Genomic DNA, 15528 nt, shown 5'->3' with positions numbered 1-15528 from the left:
ATCCAAGATTGTAACAACATATATATGATACAAAATTAAGAAATGCATAATATGGCCCCTTTAAAAACATCACAGTGGAATGGGGGAGGGAGGTTTACAATAATAATAATAACAATAGTGACAAAAGTATTTTATACAAATATACCTTCACATACAAATATATAGGCTACACCCCCACCCCCAAAGTTGGCCCATTTGGGTGCATAGGTCTAGGCTGGTCTCTGATAGATATTAGGTAAGTAGATTAGTAGATTGAGTTGCCATAGGCAGACTACCGTAAATTCCGGACTATAAGCCGCGGCTTTTTTCCCGTTTTTTGGCCCCTGCGGCTTATATAACGGTGCGGCTAATCTATGGATTTTTTCAGAAAAAAAATTCCAAATACAAATAAAATCTCTCTTTTTTAGCACTCTTTCTACCTATAAATCCACTTCTGTTTTAATTTCCTCTGTTGCCCTCTTTTCACCACACCGCGGACACTGTGTGCACTGTCGAAATAAACAAAGGTGTTGTGTTATGTTGTTTTGTTGAAATGTTACGGTAATACGGTAAATGGGAGCTTCCTCAAACAGCCAACAATCCCCTCTGTGCGTGAACCCTTACATATGGTAATTACGGTAAGCAAACGGCCACTCGGTGACCTCCAAAATCGATGGATTTTACAGGTTACACAGCTTCATCAGCACATTTTATGTGCATTGCTTTGCTGCTTGTTTTTTCGATTATTTTTTTGTAAAGCACCTTGAATTGCCTTTGTGTATTAAAGACTTGACATCATTGGCGGAAATCAACCGGTTACTCCTACCGGTTCAAAGTTCATCAGCGCCCGGAATCACAACAAGACGAGCAGTCTCTCGCTCACTTACCATGCATTTTCTATTTCTTTTTGGACTCTACTTTTTAGATTTTCAACTCCCTTCCCTGATCTTAGGATAATTTAAAAATTACATTTTTATATCCCTTCTGTTGGACTCTTTTTTACATTTTCAATTTTCTGTTCTCTGTACATTTTATTTCCATAATAAACCATTCACAGAGTTTCATTATCGGAAACTCTGTGCATGGTTTAGCCCGGCATCTCTCGGCCTGTCTCGGAGGGGAGTCCCCAGATGGGGGTCCGCTGCTGTGGCCTGGTGGGTGGGCCCGTCCCCCGCGTGGCCTGCTCTCACGCTCTCAGTCACTATGCTGGTGGCTGGGGGCTGGGGGGGCGGGTCGCGTGGGGGCTGGGTCCGCCTGGGCCGCAGCAATTGGCCCCTAGCACAACGACCTCACAAGGTTCCTCCTCAGCCAAGTCACTGGGGCAATCCATGCGGCGATCCATATGGTGGAAAGGTTTTCTTGCGTTCACTGGGGGTGAGGGGGTGCCGCTGTGTCCCGGCCTGGCCTTCCCTCCCACGCCATATGTGGGCGGGGGCCGGGTCGGGGGGCATCGGTGCTCTTCATCACTGGTCGAGGGCTGCCGGTTGGTTTAGAACAGCTTAGGTAGGCGATAGATTAGCTACAGCCTAAGGCTGACCTGTTAGTGTTCAGGCTAAAATCAGACTAGAGCAGGGTAGGATAGGCCAGATTAGGCTGTAGATTAGCTAGATACTATGTCCCAGTTAGCTCTGGTTAATGCTTAGAGTAGTCAGTTGTCTGATCTTCTCCCCCCCCCCTCTCTTTCCCCCTTTCCCCGCTTCTTCCCTTCTTCCCCCTTCTTGTTCTCCTCTCTTTCCATGCTCTTTCCTCCCCCACATCCCACCGCCCCCCCCTCCCTTCTCCTGCTCTCTCCTCATTCTCCCCCCCCTCTGCTCCTTCTCCTCTTCTCCCCTATTTTCCTGAATCCCTGCCACTTCCTGCTCTCCCTTCTCTCACATTCCCCCTGCTCTCCTTCCCCTGCACCCTCCCACCTCTCCTTCTCTGCCTCTCTGTCCTCCCCCCTCTCTCACATTCCCCCTGCTCTCCTTCCCCTGCACCCTCCCACCTCTCCTTCTCTGTCCTCTCCTCCTCCACATTTCCCATTTTCCCCCCACCCTCGCCCTAATCCGGGCCCGTATCCTACTCCCTCCCTCCACCCTAGACCCTACCTCTACTCTCTGTCCTCCCCCCTCTCTCACATTCCCCCTGCTCTTCTTCCCCTGCTCTCCTTCCCCTGCACCTCTACTCTCTGTCCTCCCCCCTCTCTCACATTCCCCCTGCTCTCCTTCCCCTGCACCCTCCCACCTCTCCTTCTCTGTTCTCTCCTCCTCCACATTTCCCATTTTCTCCCCACCCTCGCCCTAATCCGGGCCCGTATCCTACTCCCTCCCTCCACCCTAGACCCTACCTCTACTCTACCTCCCCTGTACCCTTCCACCTCTCCTTCTCTGTTCTCTCCTCCTCTCTGTCCTCTCCCCTCTCTCACATTCCCACTGCTCTCCTTCCCCTGCGCCCTCCCACCTCTCCTTCTCTGTTCTCTCCTCCTCTCTGCCCTCTCCTCCCTCTCACATTCCCCCTGCTCTCCCTCCCCTGCACCCTCTCCTCTCTGTTCTCTCCTCCTCCACATTTCCCATTTCTCCCCACCCTCGCCCTAATCCGGGCCCGTATCCTACTCCCTCCCCTCCCCCAACCCTAGACCCTACCCCTACCCTGGCTCTCCCTCCCCTGCACCCTCATCTCTCCTCCCCTGTTCTCTCCTCCTCCACATTTCCTATTTTCTCCCCACCTCCCCCCTCTCCTCCCTCCCTCCCTCCACCCTAGACCCTACCTCTACTCTACCTCCCCTGTACCCTTCCACCTCTCCTTCTCTGTTCTCTCCTCCTCTCTGTCCTCTCCCCTCTCTCACATTCCCACTGCTCTCCTTCCCCTGCGCCCTCCCACCTCTCCACATTTCCTATTTTCTCCCCACCTCCCCCCTCTCCTCCCTCCTCCCTCTCCCTCCCTCCTCCTCTCCTGCTTTCTTCAAATGTTCAAATGTTATCTTTATTCTGTATATTCTTGTTACTGTGTGTTAGCTAGAATCAGCTAGACATACTTTCTGTGAAGCCCTCTGAGACATGCTTGTGAATTAGGGCTATATAAATAAACTTGACTTGACTTGACTTGACCATGGGGAAGGTACGCAGAAATTCACACGACGCAGCTTTCAAGCTGAAAGCAGTCGAACTCGCACTAAAAGAGGGAAACAGAGCAGCAGCGCGTACCCTGGGCATCAATGAGTCGATGGTGAGACGTTGGAAGAAGCAGCAGGAGGAACTGTCTCAGTGTAAGAAGACAAAAAAGTCCTTCAGAGGCCACAAAAGCAGATGGCCGGAGCTTGAAGATTCCCTTGAGGACTGGGTGTTGACCCAGAGAGCAGACGGCCGAGGCGTTTCCACGGTGCAGATCCGACTGAAGGCCAAAACAGTCGCCACCGAGATGAAAATTGAACATTTCAGAGGTGGGCCATCTTGGTGCTTCCGTTTCATGAGACGAAAGGGACTGTCTGTCAGGGCGCGGACGACTGTGTGCCAACAACTCCCTCCCGACTACCAGGAGAAAATCGCAAACTTCGGCGAATACACACAAAGGAAGATCAAGGATTATTCCATCGAACCGGAGCAGATCATAAACATGGATGAAGTGCCTTTGACGTTCGACCTGCCACTCACTCGCACTGTGAACAAGAAAGGTGAATCGTCGATCACATTGAGAACCACTGGGCACGAGAGAACCAATTTCACCTGTGTTCTCGGCTGCACAGCATCTGGAGCAAAGCTGCCGCCAATGGTGATTTTCAAGCGGATTACGATGCCGAAAGAGAAAATGCCCAGTGGGATATGCGTCAGAGTCAACAAGAAAGGGTGGATGATGGAAAGTGTCATGAAGGAGTGGTTGGCTCAGTGCTACGTCAAGCGCCCTGGAGGATTCTTTCACCAAAAGAAAGCGTTGCTCGTTCTGGACAGCATGAGGGCTCATATAACCGATTCGGTGAAAGCAGCCATCAAGACCACAAACAGCATTCCAGCTGTGATTCCTGGGGGCACGACCAAGCATCTCCAGCCACTCGACATCAGTGTGAATCGCGCATTCAAAGTGGCACTGCGCATTGAGTGGGAGACGTGGATGACGAGCGGCGACAAGTCATTCACAAAAACAGGGCGCATGCGGAAAGCAACTTTCGCACAAGTTTGCCAGTGGGTCCTGACAGCGTGGAGGAGTGTTAAGACATCCACGATCACCAACGGGTTCCGAAAGGCTGGACTGCTGCGTGATGAAGAGGAGGACGCCGCCACAGCTGAGGGCCTTCAGAGGCTGTTCGATTCCGACAGTGACGAAGAGGAGTTCGTTGGTTTTGAGAGCGACAACGAAGGAGAGAGGAGAGTGGTTGACGAAGCCACCCTGAACCTGTTCGTTTCCGACACTGAAGTTGAGGACTTTGCTGGTTTCAGTACGGAGGAAGAAGAGGAAGACGAGGATTAGACTTGACTTTGACTCTGTTTACAGCCGTTTGCTGCACCTTCACCTAAAAGATGAAGACAAGGATTACGGTACCTGGTTTCATTGTTGGCAGCACCTTATCCTTTTGAGGATTGTTATATTATTGTTTTCCAGTTATTTACTGCACCTTACCTTAACCTTTTGAGAATTGTTGTATTGTTTACAGCACTTTATCCTTTTGAGGATTGTTTTATTGTTTACAGCACATTATCCTTTTGAGGATTGTTTTATTATTATTATTATTGTTTTATTTTTTATAGCTACGGTATTTATTTTGTTGAAATGTTAATAAATGGGAGCTTCTTATAGCCTATAGCCTACCGTAATGCTTGTTTTGTTGAAATGTTAATAAATGGGAGCTTCCCCAAACAGCCATCTCTTTCCCGACATTCCTCTCTGTGCACGAACCCTTTCATATGGTAATTAAACATCAAAACACCCGCGGCTTATAGACCGATGCGGCTTATAGAAGAAAAAAATAGTCAATTTTGGTGCTGCGGCTTATAGACCGGTGCGTCTTATAGTCCGGAATTTACGGTAATTCATTTGTCAAACCTCTAAGTGTGAATTTGATCTTCTCAAGTTTAAGGAAATGCAAAACATCCTGGAGCCACAGCTGTTGAGGGAGAGTCCAGTGACTCAGTTAAGCAACGTCTTCCCGACAGGGTGGTAAAAGCAACAATGATAAAATGTTGAACTCCTCTGAAACCACAAAGATAGCTAGATGAGGAGAGGGTTCATTATAGACATAACCCTTGGAAGGATTTCAAAAACAAAGGTCCAGAAGTTAAATAATTCTGTGCATGGCACGCGCCGGCCCTGAGTAGTACATGTATGTTGGGCAGCTGGAGGAACAAAGGAATCATGGTTTGGACACAGTGTCTAATCTGAAAGTAACAAAAGAAACGGTTGTGGGAGATTGTGTTTAACAGAGGTGCCATGCCCATTGAATCGGAGGGGACAGGTGCCCCTCAGATTTTTTGTCAAATGTATTTTTTTTTGCATTTTATTTCATTTAATTTCATTACTATAGTTTTTATAAGATGTAGTTATGATCATTTTATATGGAGTCAAACGTATTTCTCTAATTATGCCATAGATCATCATCCTTAAGATTGCCTAGGCGGGCGGGCGGTATCAATCACGTTTTGTGTCACGTTTGTGACACACCCACACCCACACCTGCAGACACCCCCCACCCCCCCACCCCCCCACATTAACCCAGGGCTCAAAATTTGGCGCGGGATTACGAGATTCGCGCATCTTTTTGGAAATTCCCTCATATTTTCAATTTATAAAGGGGGAGTAATCCCGCAATGGTTTCCAGGGGTTTCAAACTCACGGCCCGCCACGCCACTTGATATCAAGTTTTAGTGAAATCAGGCCCGAACCTCTGCTCGTTGTAAAACACAGTGGAGTGCATTGGGTTTTGAACTCTGTGCTGGAAACCGTCAGCAGTATCTGGCAACACGGCTTCACACTCCAGACCAGCGGCTTGCTAATCAGGTGATTCGGTTCACCCGAGTGAAAAACCAAGTGGAAAGAAAAACATTTGCAAGCTAAAATGTTGTCTTTTGTTGAGAAGTGAACATGTCGCTGTCAAAAGGCAAAAGAAAGGTTGATGATGACGAGCACAGACAGTTTCAGGAGAAGTGGCAGAGTGATTATTTTTTCGTTGAGTTCAAAGGAATGCCGCCTGAAAATCGCCGTACTAAAAGAATATAACCTGAAGCGAATAAGAATAATAATAAGCAGGGATGCAAACTAGTCACCTTTAGGTAACAGTGAGTCACCTTTTTCATCCCAAAATAGGGCACTTAAGTGAATGATTCTGTGTCTGCCCTGGTATCTCACCTTTTTAACTATCCATGACTTTGCATCCCTGAATAAGAGTCTAATTACTATGTCTTTTCTCATTGTGTTTTATCTGGAGACTAAGCAGCTACAGGCTTTCGGTTGTATTAAAGCCTTTATATTTTGTATTGAGTGATACACTTTACTAAAACACTCATATCATATTATAATACCCCAGGTGTGCATAAACTACAGGTTAAGTAAAGACAAAAATGTGAAATTGTTATTCTGTATCGTATCTGTTGGTTACATGCTGCCACTCCGACGTGCTGCCACTCCGACGTTCTGCCACTCCGACGTTCTGCCACTCCGAAATATCAGCACTCAGAAAGGGATCATGTCTATGTTCCCCGGGTTCTATATTCCCCGTTTTTCACGCCAAACCTAACCTCCCCCCATGCCTAAACCTAACCTCCCCCAGACCCTAACCAAAAACCTAACCTCTCCCACCCCCACGCCTAAACCTAAGGTCGGCATTGCGGCTTCTAAGGTGAACGACTGCCAGTCCGAATAATGGAAGTTAACGTTCGGAGTGGCAGGGCTTCGGAAAGGCAGACAGTCCCCGTATCTGTTATTGGACAGGAGAAACAGATATTTACCGGTTATCGTATCGGCTAAAAAAATCCCCCCCCAAGGTCTATAAATCCCCCCTATCTGAAGAACATAAGGGAATTCCCCCCCAGTTTGCAAAGTGAATTTTAAGCCCTGCATTAACCCTTGAGGTGCCAGCTCACATGACATTAACCCTTGAGGTGCCAGCTCATATGACATTAACCCTTGAGGTCCCAGCTCACATGACATTAACCCCCAAGGTGCCAGCTCATATGACATTAACCCCCAAGGTGCCAGCTCAGATGATATTAACCCCAGAGGAGCCAGCTCATATGACATTAACCCCCGAGGTGCCAGCTCATATGACATTAACCCCAGAGGTGCCAGCTCACATGACATTAACCCCAGAGGTGCCAGCTCATATGACATTAACCCCCGAGGTGCCAGCTCATATGACATTAACCCCAGAGGTGCCAGCTCATATGACATTAACCCCAGAGGTGCCAGCTCATATGACATTAACCCCAGAGGTGCCAGCTCATATGACATTAACCCCAGAGGTGCCAGCTCATATGACATTAACCTTAGAGGTGCCAGCTCATATGACATTAACCCCAGAGGTGCCAGCTCATATGACATTAACCGCAGAGGTGCCAGCTCATATGACATTAACCCCAGAGGTGCCAGCTCATATGACATTAACCCCCGAGGTGCCAGCTCATATGACATTAACCCCAGAGGTGCCAGCTCATATGACATTAACCCCAGAAGTGCCAGCTCATATGACATTAACCCCCAAGGTGCCAGCTCATATGACATTAACCCCTGAGGTGCCAGCTCATATGACATTAACCCCCGAGGTGCCAGCTCATATGACATTAACCCCAGAGGAGCCAGCTCATATGACATTAACCCCAGAGGTGCCAGCTCATATGACATTAACCCCACAGGAGCCAGCTCATACGACATTAACCCCAGAGGAGCCAGCTCATATGACATTAACTCATTGGCTGCCAGCCATTACTGGAAAAGGGACGCTCCCAGTGCCAGCCCTTTCAGAGCGTTTTCAGTGATTTCTCAAGACCCACAGAATATTGTGTGATATTACTATGTAAACACCGAACACGCCCAAAGAACGATGAGACTCTCTTGTATCATCAGCAAAAAAAAGTTTATTTATATAATTTTCCGTTCTTTAGTTATCAGCAGTAAAACATAGGTTGGTTTCACCAAAAACAGATGTTTCAAACTAGAACCTGAGATAATGAGCCTTTTGTGAAATGAAGCATTTCAAGCACATCACTTACTCTGAAGCTAATATTTTCTGATGTAGTGACACCTCAAATATCTGAACAGTAATTTCCTTCAATAAAACAGCAAAAACAAAGGAATTTTGATGGCAAAATAATATTTTTTAGCTGCAACCAGCAGCGCTGGTCCCTGCGTGCGCAGACCCTACACCTTCTTGCTGGTCTTGATTTACTGCTGGTGGGCATCAGGTATTCCAGCTTGTGTTTGCCAATCTGTCCATCGAGCCTGCTGTCTGGGTCGGTGTTGTATGGTGCCCTGCGTGCCCCACCCCCCTCAACTGCAAACTCCTCCTCCGTGGGAGTGTCTCTGGTGGCTCTCTGCTGCACGTTTGCTCTGAACTTTCTGCTGCACGTTTCAAAGTGCGCTGCACCCAGCGTCTATTTTCAGAGCGCTCCGCCGTTTTTGTGCGCCGGCTCCCAGCGCTCCCAGCTGAGAATAATTTAACTTTTCAGAAAGACGCTGGTGTCGGGTGCTCCTTTTCTGGCAACTAATCATATGGAGAAACTATCGCAACAGAGACAGAAAGGCTCAATTGTGGGAGCAGATTGGCTGCTGTTCACAGGCACAGCTAACGTTAGCTCCAGCATGCATCGGTTTCCGTTTCCCCACGGCTTCTTCTACTCTTTTTTCTCACCTTTCTCTAATCCGGAGAGCACTGTCGCCACCTAATGGGTCCGTAAAATAGCTTAGAACACGGCTCTCTTGAATACTCAATTCTGATTGGTCAATCAACAAGATTCACCGGTCATTATTTCTCGACAACCGACCGCTGCTCTGCTGCTGGTTATACTGATTAATCCAGCTGTGTCAACACTCACGACAATGATTAGGCACACCTGGATTAATCAGTTGATAAGAGCCTTTTGTCAGCAGACAGAGATGCAGAACTAATTAGGCCAACCAGTTGCAGCTGTGGTGTCTTGTGTGCCAATTACGAATGAAACCGCTTTGTCGTTGAAAACGCTATTAAAAAATCTATTTGAATAATTATTTTTGTCAGATTATTGAATGATTTAGTTGTAGGCTGTGTTCTAAGCGGGATAATGTATAGAGGGTATGCACGTGATGTCACACAGGCAGATGTCACTGTGGGGTCACGCCCACTGAGTCACAGCAAGACTGAGCTTGAATGCAGTAATCAGCCTAGATAACTGACACCTGCTGCTCAGGGAGGAATTTGACACTCAATTTGACACTCATTCCTGATTGAGGGGGTGTGTTCCAGTGGGTGTGCATACCCTCTATAGTGAGCCGGTGATTACTGGGGAAATAATGACCTTCAGGTGAATCATTAAGCCCTCCGCTGCGCGTCGGGCTCAATCATTCACCTGTCGGTCATTATTTCCCCAGTAATCACCGGCTCACTATACATTATCCCTTACTTATACACCTTCAAAATCCACCATACTTTTACAGGAGATGTATCAGGGTTTGATCCATGTCCCACCGTCAAAAAACACAATTGACGTCTTTAGACGTCAATTGCACTCTACGTTACTATTTGAATTGACGACTTTAGACGTCAATGGCACTCAATGAGTTAACTCCCGAGGTGCCAGCTCATATGACATTAACCCCCGAGGTACCAGCTCACATGACATTAACTCCCGAGGTGCCAGCTCATATGACATTAACCCCAGAGGAGCCAGCTCATATGACATTAACCCCAGAGGTGCCAGCTCCTATGACATTAACCCCAGAGGTGCCAGCTCATATGACATTAACCCCAGAGGTGCCAGCTCATATGACATTAACCCCAGAGGTGCCAGCTCATATGACATTAACCCCAGAGGTGCCAGCTCATATGATATTAACCCCCGAGGTGCCAGCTCATATGACATTAACCCCCGAGGTGCCAGCTCATATGACATTAACCCCCGAGGTGCCAGCTCATATGACATTAACCCCCGAGGTGCCAGCTCATATGACATTAACCCCCGAGGTGCCAGCTCATACGACATTAACTCCCGAGGTGCCAGCTCATATGACATTAACCCCCGAGGTGCCAGCTCATATGACATTAACCCCCGAGGTACCAGCTCATACGACATTAACTCCCGAGGTGCCAGCTCATATGACATTAACCCCCGAGGTGCCAGCTTATATGACATTAACCCCTGAGGTGCCAGCTCATACGACATTAACTCCCGAGGTGCCAGCTCATATGACATTAACCCCCAAGGTGCCAGCTGATATGACATTAACCCCCAAGGTGCCAGCTCATACGACATTAACTCCAGAGGTGCCAGCTCATATGACATTAACCCCCGAGGTGCCAGCTCATATGACATTAACCCGAGGTGCCAGCTCATATGACATTAACCCCAGAGGTGCCAGCTCATATGACATTAACCCCCGAGGTGCCAGCTCATATGACCTTAACCCCAGAGGTGCCAGCTCATATGACCTTAACCCCTGAGGAGCCAGCTCATATGACCTTAACCCCAGAGGTGCCAGCTCATATGACATTAACCCCCGAGGTGCCAGCTCACATGACATTAACCCCCAAGGTGGCAGCTCATATGACATTAACCCCTGAGGTGCCAGCTCACATGACATTAACCCCAGAGGTGCCAGCTCCAGTGTTTCCCTCAGGATTTTGAGTATTTGTGGTGGGGCACCGCAGACCCCCTAGGGGGGTGCGGGGGCATGGCCCCCCTGCAAGATTTTTTTAAAACATTTTAAAGTAAAATGCATGAATTTGAGTACTTTGAGAAAGCTTAAGAGCAAAATTAAAAGGCTAGCTCTATGAAGAACATATCATCATTACTGTGCTCTGGGTTTACAATGACAAACTAAATTTCTCCCTATAGGTCAGGGATACTCAACTTGCTTTGCCCGGGGGCCACTTAGAAGAAGAGGGGCCAGTTAATAAACAAACAATATACATTTTTCTGTAGCGGATTGTAGGTTTTTGGGGTGTCAGCCGGAGTTTAGGCTGACAATGTTGTGCACACCGGATAGTTAGTTAGGTTAAATTAGTTAGGTTAAGTACATACATAAGTGCCTGGGTAGCGAGCAGATGGCGGTATTTGACAATTTAGCAGCTAAATCATAGATTATTGAAAGATATTCCATATTCCAGACTGAAATGCTATAACAGAATTATTGGCCAGAATGACATGAACATTTGGACACTTATTCAGCAGGTATCTTGCATGTTGCGTTCAGGTGCACTGTAAAAAAAAATATATATATATTTTTTTGTGGTGGTCAAAATCCTTTTGTGGCGGTGCGCCACAAATTCCTTTATGTATGGGAAACACTGATCTCATATGACATTAACCCCAGAGGTGCCAGCTCATATGACATTAACCCCCAAGGTGCCAGCTCATATGACATTAACCCCCGAGGTGCCAACTCATATGACATTAACCCCAGAGGTGCCAGCTCATATGACATTAACCCCAGAGGTGCCAGCTCATATGACATTAACCCCAGAGGTGCCAGCTCATATGACATTAACCCTCGAGGTGCCAGCTCATATGACATTAACCCCAGAGGTGCCAGCTCATATGACATTAACTCCAGAGGTGCCAGCTCATATGACATTAACCCCCGAGGTGCCAGCTCATATGACATTAACTCCAGAGGTGCCAGCTCATATGACATTAACCCCCGAGGTGCCAGCTCATATGACATTAAACCCCGAGGTGCCAGCTCATATGACATTAACCCCAGAGGTGCCAGCTCATTTGACATTAACCCCCGAGGTGCCAGCTCATATGACCTTAACCCCAGAGGTGCCAGCTCATATGACCTTAACCCCAGAGGTGCCAGCTCATATGACATTAACCCCCGAGGTGCCAGCTCACATGACATTAACCCCCAAGGTGCCAGCTCATATGACATTAACCCCTGAGGTGCCAGCTCACATGACATTAACCCCCAAGGTGCCAGCTCATATGGCAGTAACCCCAGAGGTGCCAGCTCATATGACATTAACCCCAAGGTGCCAGCTCATATGACATTAACCCCAGAGGTGCCAGCTCATATGACATTAACCCCAGAGGTGCCAGCTCATATGATATTAACCCCCAAGGTGCCAGCTCATATGACATTAACCCCCAAGGTGCCAGCTCATATGACATTAACCCCCAAGGTGTCAGCTCACATGACATTAACCCTCGAGGTGCCAGCTCATATGACATTAACCCCAGAGGTGCCAGCTCATATGACATCAACCCCCAAGGTGCCAGCTCATATGACATTAACCCCAGAGGTGCCAGCTTATATGATATTAACCCCCAAGGTGCCAGCTCATATGACATTAACCCCCAAGGTGTCAGCTGACATGACATTAACCCTCGAGGTGCCAGCTCATATGACATTAACCCCCAAGGTGCCAGCTCATATGACATTAACCCCCTAGGTGCCAGGTCATATGACATTAACCCCCAAGGTGCCAGCTCATATGACATTAACCCCCAAGGTGCCAGCTCATATGACGTTAACCCCCAAGGTGCCAGCTCATATGACATTAACCCCCAAGGTGTCAGCTCACATGACATTAACCCTCGAGGTGCCAGCTCATATGACATTAACCCCAGAAGTGCCAGCTCATATGACATTAACCCTCGAGGTGCCAGCTCATATGACATTAACCCTCGAGGTGCCAGCTCATATGACATTAACCCTCGAGGTGCCAGCTCATGTGATATTAACCCCCAAGGTGCCAGCTCATATGACATTAACCCCCAAGGTGCCAGCTCATATGACATTAACCCCCAAGGTGCCAGCTCATATGACATTAACCCCCAAGGTGCCAGCTCAAATGACATTAACCCCCAAGGTGTCAGCTCCAGTGTTTCCTCAGGATTTTGAGTATTTGTGGTGGGGGACCGCAGACCCCCTAGGGGGGTGCGGGGGCATGGCCCCCCTGCGAGATTTTTTTTAAACATTTTAAAGTAAAATGCATGAATTTGAGTACTTTGAGAAAGCTTAAGAGCAAAATGAAAAGGCTAGCTCTATGAAGAACATGTCATCATTACTGACCTATAGGTCAGGGATACTCAACTTGCTTTGCCCGGGGGCCACTTAGAAGAAGAGGGGCCAGTTAATAAACAAACAATATACATTTTTCTGTAGCGGATTGTAGGTTTTTGGGGTGTCAGCCGGAGTTTAGGCTGACAATGTTGTGCACACCGGATAGTTAGTTAGGTTAAATTAGTTAGGTTAAGTACATACATAAGTGCCTGGGTAGCGAGCAGATGGCGGTATTTGACAATTTAGCAGCTAAATCATAGATTATTGAAAGATATTCCATATTCCAGACTGAAATGCTATAACAGAATTATTGGCCAGAATGACATGAACATTTGGACACTTATTCAGCAGGTATCTTGCATGTTGCGTTCAGGTGCACTGTAAAAAAAAAAAAAAAAAACATTTTTTTGTGGTGGTCAAAATCCTTTTGTGGCGGTGCGCCACAAATTCCTTTATGTATGGGAAACACTGAGCTCATATGACATTAACCCCAGAGGTGCCAGCTCATATGACATTAACCCCAGAGGTGCCAGCTCATATGACATTAATCCCCAAGGCACCAGCTCATACATCTGTAGCCCTTCAAATAAAAGCCCAAAACACACAGACCATACAAACCTTACAAACACAACAGAGCACCACACACACACACACACACACACACACACACACACACACACACACACACACACACACACACACACACACACACACACACATACCAGGAGTAACCAGGAGACTTCCAGTAGAACTCCTTTCCCCTCATGCTGTGTATTAACTCGGGGCTATTATCTATTTATTTAGGGGTGGCTCTTACATTATATATAAATATATATAAAGGTTAAAATGATATTTCTTTCCCTTTTCCTCACCCCTTCTCTGTTTTGAACATCACTACAAAGGTTTCAGGTATTTTAACTTGTGTTCAATGTGGGCATGACTCAAATCACCCCTAACCTGGAAAGGTTAGTCTACATACCATACTACATGTAGCTACTGCCATCTTGTGGCACTTGTACGTTACAACAACAGTGACACATGACAGGCAACAAGAGCTTACTAGTGTTATGGTAGTCTCATGATTCTGTTCTTAATGGCAGATTTCCACCTGTAGACAGCAGCAGAGATGGTGTTCTTTCACTGGCCTTGGTGGTGACTGGATGCTGGCTGTTGTGTCAAGGTAGTAAACAGTAGGCAGAGAAGGAGGTGGGCTGCAGGAGGATGCTCCTTCACTGGGCCCTGGCAGCTCTCTGGAAAGATAGAAATAAATAAGACGATATTCATTAGAACAAAGTTCATTGAAAGAAATTGTTACGCTCTGACTGCTTCTCTTCTGTCCTGTTCAATCACAATAGGGCATGAACAAAAATGCTAAATGGGTTCAGCGAAATAAACTGTCCCTAAATATATATTTAAAAAGAAAATCCCACTTCATGATATTCACTAGAACTCAATACAGTAGTAATAGTGCCAACATTATAGTCAATGGGAATGAACTGCTTCAGGTCTCATCTACTTCTCATCTTGCTCGATCCAAGATGGCGCCACCCAGGGCAGCTGTGGTGTTGACGTGTGCTGCGTTTTGTCTGTCCTGTGCTGTTTACGTGTCTTGTCTAACTTCTTACACAAAAGAAGCACTTCTGCACATTGGGTGTTCAACCCCACTGGATATTTTACCAACATTACTCACCCGATCCACGGATATATTGGATATCCTGGTGCGAGGGACGGCGTTCTTCGCCAGTGCCGTGTGTTGGACTAGAAGGCAACGGGGAAGAAGAGGAGGTTGCCTGGTTCGCCTACGCCGGAGAGGATCGCGTCCACCTCTCCCGGGTATATTCCTTGGAAACGTGAACTCTTTACCCAATAAAATGGATGAGCTCCGGTTATTGGTCTCGAGGAACAATGACTTCCACTCCACGGCTGTCTTCGCGTTAGTAGAGTCCCATCTAACGCCGGCAGTTCCAGACGAGGCTGTACAGCTGGAAGGTTTTTCCGCTTTTCGGGCTGACAGAGACTTCGAGGCGGTTGGCAAGTCGCGTGGAGGAGGATTAATGTTCTTTGTGAACAATCGCTGGTGTTCCGATGTGACAGTGATTCATCAACACTGTTCTAATGCACTTGAATCTCTCTTCATCCTCTGTCATCCATTCTATTCCCCACGCGAGTTTAATGCGTTCATCCTCGTGTGTGTTTACATTCCTCCGGATGCTGACGTCACAGCAGCAGTAAACACACTAGCAGAACAGCTGTCGGGGGCGGAGCGTAATTACCCGGACAGTTTTGCTGTAGTTTTGGGGGATTTCAACCAGGCCCATGCTATAACAGAATTATTGGCCAGAATGACATGAACATTTGGACACTTATTCAGCAGGTATCTTGCATGTT

The 15528-nt window shown here is 47.3% G+C and overlaps 1 protein-coding gene across 1 annotated transcript in view; it reads left to right on the top strand.

Annotated features, from left to right (window-relative positions):
- Positions 1 to 15528, top strand: part of LOC310781920 (protein NLRC3-like) — a 201963-nt gene that overhangs the window by 14503 nt on the left and 171932 nt on the right. The window lies entirely within an intron of this gene.

The sequence above is a fragment of the Poromitra crassiceps genome (genome assembly GCF_964638095.1).
Source record: "Poromitra crassiceps genome assembly, chromosome: 9".
Taxonomy (NCBI): Eukaryota; Metazoa; Chordata; class Actinopteri; order Beryciformes; family Melamphaidae; genus Poromitra; species Poromitra crassiceps.
The sequence above is the reverse complement of the archived record's forward strand: the minus strand, read 5'-3'. Positions and strand labels throughout refer to the sequence as shown.